Source organism: Scyliorhinus canicula, chromosome 6 (assembly GCF_902713615.1).
Source record: "Scyliorhinus canicula chromosome 6, sScyCan1.1, whole genome shotgun sequence".
In the NCBI taxonomy this organism is placed as follows: Eukaryota; Metazoa; Chordata; class Chondrichthyes; order Carcharhiniformes; family Scyliorhinidae; genus Scyliorhinus; species Scyliorhinus canicula.
The window spans coordinates 140461555-140473623 of NC_052151.1; the positions used below are offsets into that span (position 1 = coordinate 140461555).

A 12069-nucleotide genomic window follows, 5' to 3' on the forward strand; every position below is an offset into this window, starting at 1 on the left:
CCTTTCTTACCCGCAGTTGGTCCTGCTCCCTCAGGTGCGTCTCTTGGAGGAAGACTATGTCGGCCCTCATGTTTCTAAGGTGGGTGAGGACTCTAGATCTCTTCACTGGGCCGTTAAGTCCCCTTACGTTCCAGGTGACTATTCTGGTGGGGGGCTTCTGCCCCCTTGCTCCTGTGGGGTTAACCATATTTGTCCGGTGGACGCGCCCCTGCCCTCTGGGGTTTCCCTTTGTTAGGGGGCCGTCCAGGATGTCCACTATCACTGCTCTCCCCATGCGGTCGGGTCCCTGCGCTCCGGGGTTCCCCCTTGACCCGGGGACACCCGCCATGGCCGTCCACTGTGTGTCCGCCACGCGGGTAGTCCCCTGCACTCCGGGGGGCCCCTTCACCCACAGACCGTACTGGGTGGGTGCTTGCAGCGGTTCCCTGTTTCGAGCCCTTGTCTGTGGCACTTTGTGGCCCTATTCCCTTTCTGGCCTCTTTTGTCCCTTCGTCCCTGCATTTCCCCTCCCTGGTCTCTCGCCCCCCGAGTGCCCCCCCCCCCCCCCCCCGCTCTATCCCTTTTCCCCCCTCCCCTGTATACCCCTCCATTGCCCCTCTCTCCCCCATTCCTGTCCCCATTTGCTCTCCCACCTTTGATGGGTGATCCCCCCCCTCCCCTGCCTGGCGCCTTCCCCCCGTTGGGGGTGCGCTGCGGCCCTGCTCTGTTGCGCGCCCCCGTCGCTAGCTTTCCTGCTAGCACGGTGGCTCCCCTCTCGGAGGTTGCTGTCCCGCTTCTCCTCTCCCCTCTCCAGTACCCCCGTTCCCTTGTGCCGGGGCCTGGCCTCCCACCTGGAGCGGGCCCTTGGGCATTGGGTTGTTTTTCGTTCTGGGTGTTCCTGCCAGGGGGGAGGGGGCTGGCTTTGCCTTGCCCCTCCCCACCCCCCCCGTCGGCATGACGTTTCTCCTTGCCATGGGCCCCTCGTCCCTACTTCCCATGGCGTTTTTCCAGCCCGTGCTCCTCGACGAATCTATTCGCCTCGGCAGGGGCTGTAAAGAAATATTCCTTGTTTTGGTATGTGACTCAGAGTTTTGCTGGGTACATTATACCAAAACGTACTTTGTTCTTGTAGAGAGCTGCTTTCGCTCTGTTGAACTCCGCCCGTCTCTTAGCTATGTCCGCTCCAAGATCCTCGTAGATTCGGATGGCGTGCCCGTTCCATTTGCAGGCTCTATTCTCCTTGGCCCAGCGCAGGATTGTCTCCCTATCCCGGTACCGGTGCAGTTTGGTTATAACTGCTCTCGGTTTTTCCCCTTCCTTGGGCTTCGGGCGCAGTGACCGATGAGCTCTGTCCATTTCCGGTGGGGTGGGAAACGTTTCCCGCCCCACTAAGGAGCCCAGCATCGCAGCCACGAATGTTGTGGGATTTCTACCCTCGATCCCCTCTGGCAGGCCCACTATCCTAATATTTTGCCTTCTCGAGCTGTTCTCCTGGTCGTCTACCCTGCCCTTCAGGCTCCCCTGTGTTGCACTCAGTTTCGCCATTTCCCTCTCCAGGGACATGACCCGGTCGCTCACGTCAGTCGCTGCCTTCTCCAGCTCTTTAATGGTTGCCCCCTGGGCTTCCAGTATCTTCCCTTGGGCATCCACTTTCTCCTCCAATCTGGTCAGAGCCTGCTGCACCCCTGACATGGCCGTGGTCACTGCTGCCTGTGCTGCGGCCTCTGCGTCTGCTTTTAACTCTGCCTTGATTGCCTGCAGCTGCTCCCTCACCACCTCGGCAAAGGCTTCCTTCCAATTCACGCCCCCCTCTAACCCCAGGGGAGAGGTTGCCCGCCCGTCCAGCTCTTTTGGATGCGGCGATACATCCTTCCCGCTGCTTCGCGTGTTGACTCGTTCGCCCAAGCTGGTTTGCCCTTTGCCCCGTCTACTTCCGGTGCCCCCTTTCTCTTGGCTCCCTTCTGGCATTTTTTTCTCCCCCTTCCCCTTCATCTTTTCTTCTCTCCTTGTTCTTCTTTTCCCCCTTTTCCGCACCCTATTTTAATTTTATTTATTATTATATATGTATATATATATAAAAATATATATATATTTTTTTTTTAAATAAAAATTTTATTTCCCCCCTTCTTTCCTTTACCCCTTTATTTTACCCCTTTTCTCTTTACCAGTTTTCTTTTGGGTTTTTTTTTTAAAAAGAACAGAAATATAAGTCTCTTTTTTCTTTTGTTTTCTCTCCCCACTCACCCAGGAGAGAGAGAGAGAGAGAGTCCCTTTGTCCTTGCCACGTGGTGGTCACTGCAGTTGGGGGGGGGGGGGGGGGGGGGAGGGGTGAGTGGGCCGGTGGTCGCTGCCGGTAGGGGGGGGGGGGGTGTCCCCGCTGCTGGTTGGGGGGGGGGGGTGTCCCCGCTGCTGGTTGGGGGGGGTGTCCCCGCTGCTGGTTGGGGGGGGGGTCCCCGCTGCTGGTTGGGGGGGGGGGTCCCCGCTGCTGGTTGGGGGGGGGGGTCCCCGCTGCTGGTTGGGGAGGGGGTCCCCGCTGCTGGTTGGGGGGGGTCCCCGCTGCTGGTTGGGGGGGGGGTCCCCGCTGCTGGTTGGGGGGGGTCTCCGCTGCTGGTTGGGGGGGGGGGGTCCCCGCTGCTGGTTGGTGGGGGGAGGGGGGTCCCCGCTGCTGGTTGGGGGGGGGGGTCCCCGCTGCTGGTTGGGGGGGGGGGGAGAAAAGAGGGCCCGCCGCTGCCGCACCGCTCCCGGCCCGCGTCTGGGGGGGGGGGGGGGGCGGGAGAGAGAAGAGGGCCCGCCGCTGCCGCACCGCTCCTGGCCCGCGTGGGGGGGGGAGGGAGAGGGGTTGGACCTGCCGCTGCTGGGCCTCCCTGTCGCCGCTGCTCTCCGCCTTCCGCCTCTCCGCCGCCGCCTTCCGCCTCTCCGCCGCCGCCTCTCCGCCGCCCGCTCCTCCTCCGCTGCCGCTTCTCCTCCTCCGCCGTCCGGCCTGTCCGACAAGGAAAAAGATGACCTGCAAATGACGGTTTTGGATTGGGGCAAGGCAGATTTTACTAAAATTTAACGACTTTTGTTTTACTAAAATAAGACAGGATCTTGTCAAAGTTGACTGGGAACAGCATCTACAGGAAAATCTACAGCGGAAAAGTGGAGGAAATTAAAAAAGAAATTGGGACAGTACAGGTGCAACTTGTTCCCTATGGGGGGGAAATGGAGCAATAAGTTCAGGGAAACCTGAATATCTAGGACAATCCAGCATTGGATAAGGAGGAAGAGAAAGATATTTAGCAACTCCAAAGGGAGAAATTCAACTGTAGCCTTGGAGAATCTAGGAAGTGCAAGAGGGAACTTAAGAAAGCAATTAGAAGAGCAAAAAGGAAAAATGACTTGCGAATACAATGTGGAAGATTAGGGAGAACACTAAGATATTCTTTAAATACATTCAAGAAGAGAGACAAGATTGGATATGTTAACTACAAAGGAATGTCCCTGTTGTCTGCCAAAGGAAGATCATTGCAAGATCCCACTCGATCACCTCGTCACACTGGGTGAGGAACTCCTTCAAGCATCACTGCCGTTTTCACCCATCGAGAGGCACAGCAGATATGATATTCTGCACGGCAAATTCAAGAAAAATGCAAGAAACAACACAAACCACTATATGTGGCCTTTTTCGAATGCACAGCAGCCTTTGACTTACCTGTGAAGGCTTGTGGAAGATCCTCCTCAAATTTAGTTGCCCTCGGAAATTTGACACCATGCTCTGCCTATTCCACGATAAATTACAAGTTTCTCAACAATGGAACCACCACAAACCCTATCTCAATGAATACTGGGATTAAACAAGGTTATTCCATTGCCCCAACTCTTTTCTCCATTTTCCTCACTGCAGTACGACGCATAACTAGAAGCAATTTACCAGAGGTGTGGAACTAATCTACAGAACAGTCGGGAAACTGCTCAGACTATACCACCTTCAATCCAAAACCAAATCCATCCCAATCTCAGCATCAGCGTGCAATTGATGCTTGAGTGTATGCTCACTTTGAACTTGAGTTGCAGGTCATGATGACTCCTCTTCCAAAGCATATGAGAAAATGGTTCTTACGCTAAAAGCTGGAAAACTAAGATTCTCTTCTAACCAGCTCCCACAGCAAAACTGCCCCCCCCCCCCCCCCCCATTGATCCACAACGAGATATTGGAAAATGTAGACGTTTTTCATATCTTGGGCTTCTCATCCCGATGAAGGCAGACATCGATGTCAACATTCATCATCATTTCTAGTGGGCCAGCTCAGTCTTTGGGTAACTGAGGTAAAGAGTTTTTGAGGACCAGGAAAACACACCTGAGACTGTGGGTTTTCTTCTGGGTGCTCCGGTTTCCTCCTGAATGTCCCGAAAGACGCGCCGGTTACGTGAATTGGACATTCTGAATTCTCCCTCCGTGTACCCAAACAGGCGCTGTAGTGTGGCAACTCGTGGATTTTCATTGCGGTGTTAATGTAAGCCTACTTGTGACACTAATAAGGATTATTATTATAACGATTATGGTTTACTGGGCAGCAGTTATCCCTGCTCATATATGCTTTGGATACTTGGAATAACCTACGTCAGGTACCTCAAATCACTGGAGAAGTACTACCACAAGTGGTGCCTTTGCAAGATCATTGGAATCCAGTGGTAAGAAAGGTGATTCAACAACAGCGTCCTCTCCCAAGACAACTTGTCAACATTGAGGCACAGAAAACTAAGGTTAAAACCAGCTACACTCGGCAAGACATGTCATTTGTACGCCTCACAGCAGATTCCTGAAGAAATTGCTCTACTCAGAACTTGGTCATGACAGGAGACTCCCAGGAGGACAGCGAAAATGCAACAACTCATGGGAGACCCTGGCGAAGGTATCCCCTGTTGGGTCAGAGAATCCCTGGGAGGGGGGGGCGGCGTGAATCACACCCGCCGCTCTGACACACCCGCGGCTGCTGTATTCTCCGGCGCCGGTTTTCGGGTGGAGGCAGGAATCATTGCCGTTGGCAGCGGCCCCCCGGCAATTCTCCGGGCCCAGATTTTTGGCCTGTCCCACCGGCATGAATTGGACATGGTCCCACACGGCGGGAGTTGGCTGGTAGGCTAGTTGGTGCGGTTGTCGGGGGGTGTGGTGTGGGGGGATCTGGCCCCGGGGAGGGACCCCCATAGTGGCCTGGCCCACGATCGGAGCCCACCGATCTGTTGGCGGGCCTGTGCCGTGGGGGCACTCCTTCCTTGCACGTTGGCCTCTGTAGGGCTTCGCCATGGCCGGCGCGGAGAAGACACCCCCTGCGCATGCGCTAGAATACGCTGGCCGGTCTGGGGTTCTGCGCATGCGCTAACTCGTGCTGGCCCTTCGCCGTCAGTTGGCGCGGCGCCAACCCCTCCGGTGCCGGCCTAAAATCATACGCAATCTCGAGGGACTGCCTGAGGAGATTTCTTGCTGTCGGATATTGAACAATTAAAGTACTTGTTTTCAGAGATGATGATTGGTTTAAGAAACTCTGTGTATGGAATTTAATTGCTTGGTCTAATCATAAAGTCTCTACAGTGCAGAGGGAGGCCATTCGGCCGAACAAGTCTGCACCGACCCTCAGAAAGAGCACCATATATTGGTCCCGACCCTATCCCTGTACTCCAGTAATCCCACTTAACCTTTTGGACACCTAACATGCATTTCTTTGGACTCATGCAATTCAAAAGCACACACTGATATTCATGAACTGATCACCAAACGTTTATGTAATTTTATTGGTGAATGAGACAAAGGGCACAAATTTAATTTGCATAGCACTGCTTACTGTGTGGACCATACTACCAGCTACTTTCTCTATGGCACATGTAGCATAAGTGCGCAGGTATGTGAATCCCCTGGTTGTGCCAGATCAGTTTGAACGAATGCGATCCTGACAGCACACAGCTCAGCCAACTGATACACCATCAGGATTGGAAACTCGGCTGCTGTTCATTTTGCTGAACATTTTGCGGAATTAGCAGAAACCAGGCATGCGACTGCAAGATGAGACTCAAACGTACATTGATTCAAGTTGCCAGTGAGATATTTTTCAGTGACTTTTCCTTCGGCATAGGTAGTGGGAGCTCTCGTCGGGGTTTATGGAGGTATTTCTGCCTGTTTAAGGACAAAGCTAAAGAGGAGTAATGCCTACCTGGCTCAGAAATGGGCTAAGTTCTTTCATTGCCTCCTGGACTGCAGCATGATCAGGAAAAATAACAATTAAAGCAGGGAGGAGATGCAAAGAGGAGGCGGGAGGAAAAGGAGAGGAGAAATTCAAGACTATATGCAACTGGATGGAATGTCACGCAGTGGATTGTGCTTGCACTAATTGGATACTGCTGCCAGTCCATAAAGATGTTTTGCCTACCACACAATTCAGCGACATCATTTATGAATCTGAGTGCTTCTGTGAAGTCAGGTACTCGGTCCTTCATCGATTTGTTGATCAAATCAAAAACATATTCTGTTTGTATACAAAAGTAATACAAAAATGTAATACACATGTAAGACAAAATACAAATTGTACTCTGCTGCGTACTGAGGGATGGCTTCAGACCCAAAAAGGTAACTCCACAATTTGGCAGCACTTGCTAAACATTCCTGAGTGTGTTACAAGCTACATGAACAACTAATTTAAGATAACCGATGACGATTGTAATGTGGCTCATTTACACCTGCTTGAAATGGCATACATTTCTGTGGTAGTGAATTTCACAGATTCACCACTCTCTGGGTGAAGAAATTTCTGCTCACCTCAGCCTTAAAAGATTTACCCCTTATCCTCAAACTGTAACCCCTAGTTGTGGACTGCCCCACCATCAGGAACATTCTTTCTGAATCCAACCTGTCTAATCCAGTTAGAATTTCACAAGTTTCTATGAGATCCCTCTCACTCTTCTAAACTCCTAAGTGACTTAGTCTCTCCTCATATGACAGTCCCGCCATCCCAGGGATCCCGGTAAATCTTCGCTGCACTCCCTTCATAGCTGCAACATCCTTCCTCAGATAAAGACACACAATCTGCACACAATACGCCAGGTGAGGCCTCACCAATGCCTTATACAATTGCAGTAAAACATTCCTGTTCAGGATCAGGGCTGAGCTGGCAAGATGGATACAGAACTGGCTAGGTCATAGAAGGCAGAGAAGTGCTTTTCTGATTGGAGGGCTGTGACTTAGTGGTGTTCCGCAGGGATCAGTGCTGGGACCTTTGCTGTTCATAGTATATATAAATGATTTGGAGGAAAATGTAACTGGTCTGATTAGTAAGTTTGCAGACGACACAAAGGTTGGTGGAATTGCGGATAGCGATGAGGACTGTCAGAGGATACAACAGGATTTAGATCGTTTGGAGACTTGGGCGGAGAGATAGCAGATGGAGTTTAATCCGGACAAATGTGAGGTAATGCATTTTGGAAGATCTAATGCAGGTAGGGAATATACAGTGAATGATAGAACCCTCAAGAGTATTGACAGTCAGAGAGAACTAGGTGTACAGGTCCACAGGTCACTGAAAGGGGCAACATGGGCGGAGTCAAGAAGGCATACGGCATGCTTGCCTTCGTTGGCCAGGGCATTGAGTATAAAAATTGGCAAGTCGTTGCAGCTGGATAGAACCTTAATTAGGACACACTTGGAGTATAGTGTTTAATTCTGGTTGCCACACTACCAGAAGGATGCGGAGGCTTTAGAGAGGGTGCAGAAGAGATTTACCAGGATGTTGCCTGGTATGGAAGGCATTAGCTATGAGGAGAGGTTGAATAAACTCGGTTTGTTCTCACTGGAATGACGGAAATTGAGGGGCGACGTGATAGAGGTCTACAAAATTATGAGGGGCATAGACAGAGTGGATAGTCAGAGGCTTTTCCCCAGGGTAGAGGGGTCTATTACTAGGCGGCATAGGTTTAAGGTGCGAGGGGCAAGGTTTAGAAGAGATGTACGAGGCAAGGTTTTTACACAGAGGGTAGTGGGTGCCTGGAACTCGCTGCCGGAGGAGGTGGTGGAAGCAGGGACGATAGTGACATTTAAGGGGCATCTTGACAAATACATGAATAGGATGGGAATAGAGATATACGGACCCGAGAAGTGCAGAGGATTTTAGTTTAGATGGGCAGCATGGTCGGCACAGGTTTGAAGGGCCTTAGGGCCTGATCCTGTGCTGTACTTTTCTTTGTTATGTGTTCTTTGTTCCTATACTCAGGTCCTCTTGCTATGAAGGCCAACAAACCATTTACCTTCTTTACTGTGTGCTGTACCAGAGCGCTTAATTTCAGCTACTGATGCACGAGGACACCAAGACCTCGCTGATTATCCACCTCTCCCATTCAAATAATAATCTGCCTTCCTATTTTTGCTGTTCAAGTGGATGGCCACATTTATCCACATTATACTGCATTGGCATGCATATATCTACTCATTCAGCATGTCCAAATCCCACTGAAGCATCTCGGCATCCTCCTCACTGCTCACTCTCCCACCCAACTTTGTATCATCTTCAAACTTGGAAATACTATATTTAGTTCCCTCATTCAAATCATATTTTATTTATTCCAACTTTTTGCTTCCTCTGCTAACCAGCTTTCTATCCATCTCAAAACACTACCCACAACCTCATGCGCTTTAACTTTACATAGTAATCTGCTTTGTGAGACTTTGTCGAAAGTCTTCTGAAAGTCTAAATAAACCACATCCACCAGTTCCCTACTAGTCAATTTTACTAGTTACATCTTCAAAAAATTCCAGTGGATTTGTCAAGAGTGGTTTCCCTTTCATTAATCTATGCTGTGTTTGTCTGATTATACCGCTGCTTTCCAAATGTTGTGCTATGAAATCCTTGATAATGGACTCTAGCATCTTACCTACTACTGACGTTAGGCTCACTGGTCTATATTTTCCTGTTTTCTCGCTACTTTCTTTTCGTCTCCACTATTTCTTTTTATCAAACAGTGATTTTTAAAAATTCCTTCATGGGATGTAGGGTGTCACTGTCTGGGACAACATTTACTGCCCATCCTGAGGGCAATTTAGAGTCAACCACATTGCTGTGGATCTGGAGTCAGACCAGGTAAGGACAACACATTTCCTTCTCTAAAGGACATTAGTGAAGCAGATTTTGTTTCCAACAATCGACAATGGTTTCATGGTCATTGTTAAACTTTTAGTTCCAGATGTTTTTAATTGAATTCAAATTACACCATCTGCCAAGGTAGGATTTGAATCTGGGTCCCCATGGCATTATCTTGGGTTTCTGGATTACTGGACCAGCGACAATGCCACTACCCCACCATTCCCCATTGATGCATCCCTGCATTCTCTTCTGCTTGCAATGTTATGCAGGACACGGCACAACACTATTATACTGGACGTTCTAGCTGGCGAGTACTGAAGTGCGGCTCCAGATCTAGGCAGGCATCTGAAGCACATCTTCAGCATTCCACACTTGGTGATGATATTGCTCTCATTGTGGTGCCTCTGCACCTCATTGCTGATTTCCTTACCTGTGTCATGAGCCAAGTTCGAAGGGGTACCCTTAGTCCTAGTGAACCAACCCTTCTGTTTCTTGGAAGAAAATATTCTGGAATGTTGGTCTACCTCAGTATGAAGACATCATGATATCGTGATAGCTCCCATTGAAACTGATACATATCTTCATGAACCTCTTCCTGTGCTTGTACACCAGCTGTGCATTCATAGATGAATATTACATACTTATAAAAAATACTCTTGATTCCTGTGCTGGTGCTCAGATCACATGTGAGTGTAGTAGATAGCACCTTGTACTGGAAGAAACCTAGCCACAGATGCAAATTTGAATGCTCACTCATTCTGGTTATTGTCATCAAGGAAAGTTACATAGTTGTTGGCCGTGGCATGCAATCTATTAGTGACCTGCCTTCAGCATTAATGTGAAATGAACAGAGCTGGATAGGTCTCTGCTTGCACCCCAGAAGGATCTGGAGATGAAAAGGTTACGGGTAGTGGTCATTTTCACTGTGCCCCTTTCCACTGTGCAGTTCCCAATTTACCTCCCTCATGTTCACCTTCCTCGATGCACCTCCCTCTTGTTCACCTCTCACCTGTGCACCTCTCTCCAATTCATATCCCTCCTGCCACAACACAGGAGGGATATGAATAGGAGAGAGGTGCTCATTTCACCACAACACATCATGGCTGCGTGGATGATGATGGTCTTCCTCTTTTGTGCTGTCAAACACATCCAGATACCTCCTTTCCTGATATTATTTTGAATGCCTGAAAGGCTGAAAACAGCTGTATGTGCACAAGCAGTCTCTGCTAAACATTTGCCACAGGAACTAAAGCACCAACTGCAACAAGTAAACTTTTATTCAGAAGGGACAATGACAAGTTTAAATACCCACCTAAACTACCACTGAAATTAGCTTCTGTTTCCCTACTCAGTTTCCCCGAGCCCTGGAAAATCCATGCTTGTGAAAGCACATTTTGAAATAAGTTAAAAGCAATTTGAAAATATCTCATTAATCTGTCCTAAGGGCATTAATTGTGGCAGCAAGTTTCCACCCACATGCAACAGTTGAATCCCTGACACTGGCAAATAGATTTCTTGTCGGTATCCAAATGTAGCCCCATTTGATCCTAGATGTGGACTATATTGTGGAGTAAGTTGTGCTCCACCTCTGAAAACCAAAAATGTTAATCTCCCACTCTCAAGCCACCCATTCTTCTGAGTTAAAATTATTCTTAGATGTAGCACTCTGGAAAATGTAAGGATCCTTTCTGAGGATTCCCTTATTTCCCCTTTATTTATTGCCGTTATCATTTTGATCTATGGATGCCTAATAGGTATGCATCTTTAAGTCAAGAAGCAGATGGATTGAGAAATTCATAAGGTTGCAACTGTGGGAGCGATCCAACAGCCACGCTGCACCAGAAAAGCAGTTCGCCGGCTCCCGGGATTTACCTGGCTCACAATGCCTCACGAGATTCAACGTAATCACGTGAGATGTTGCGACATAAATCCTGCCTATTGTGGGCAGGATCACTTTTTAGCAAATCTGCAGTAAGCTTCACTAATGTGCAGATTCCCGAGATAATTGAGGCTTTGGGATTCAACTCCTCTGCTCAGAGACCATGGGCCTGTGCCGTTCAGCTCTGGACCCCTCAAACAGGGACTAGATGGAATGGCACTCATGGGGTCTCCAAGGGGATTGGAAGCCCCCAGCTGCAAGCCCTTTGGGCAGGATGGTGCCCTGGCACTGCTGGTGCCACCTGGTTACCCAGACAGTGCCAGCCAGGCAACTTGACCAAGGTGCTCAGGTGGCACTGCCAGCTGTCATGGGTGCTGTCAGGGTGCCAGTTTGGCACAGTCAAGCTGGTATTCTTTCCATGCACGTGATCTGGTTGGAATTACCTGGTGTGGGTGTTGTTTTTGGGGGGGGGAGTTACGGGGGATGTGGAGACCCTTATTGTGTTTGGGCTGGGGGGAGGTTGGGGATTGTTTCGGGGGCCTTGGCGATCTGGACGCCATTTAAAAATGGCATTCTTATCATTCGCTGTAGTGGGGAATCCACTCGCTGGAACTGCACAAAATGGGGGTACATACGGCTTCGGTCCTCGTTCCCCATTCAGGCCCCTTATTCAATGCAAGTTGTGTTGTATAGCCATGTAGTACCAGGAAACTCACGGCTAAACGCGCTCGCTAGGGACTTTGTTCCTTTTTGGGAGAATCGTGCCCATAGTATATGGTACTGGTTTTCGGTAAACAGAACTCAGGCTTTGTAGCACCCGAAAAAACGTTGGTTGGTGGCTAATGAATTGTCCAAAAGGCTGTATTCTGCTCAGTAACAGATGGTGATTGGATCTTGCCTGAGTGGAATCCTTTCAGACGCATAAGTAAAGCAGAGTCGGGTCCCAGGATACTCAGGGGAAGGACCTGCTGTCTTTTGTGTTTTTGCCAGAAAAGCTGCTGTATTTCTGAAACTGAAAAGATCTGAATGAATCCACAATGTAAACCATTACAGACTGGAAAACAGAAATCTCAACCTGAAAGACTGGTTTGAAGGAAAGTATTACAGAAA

General features: G+C 49.4%; 1 protein-coding gene across 1 annotated transcript in view; it reads left to right on the forward strand.

Annotated features, from left to right (window-relative positions):
- Positions 1-12069, forward strand: part of LOC119967540 — a 72172-nt gene that overhangs the window by 39152 nt on the left and 20951 nt on the right. The window lies entirely within an intron of this gene.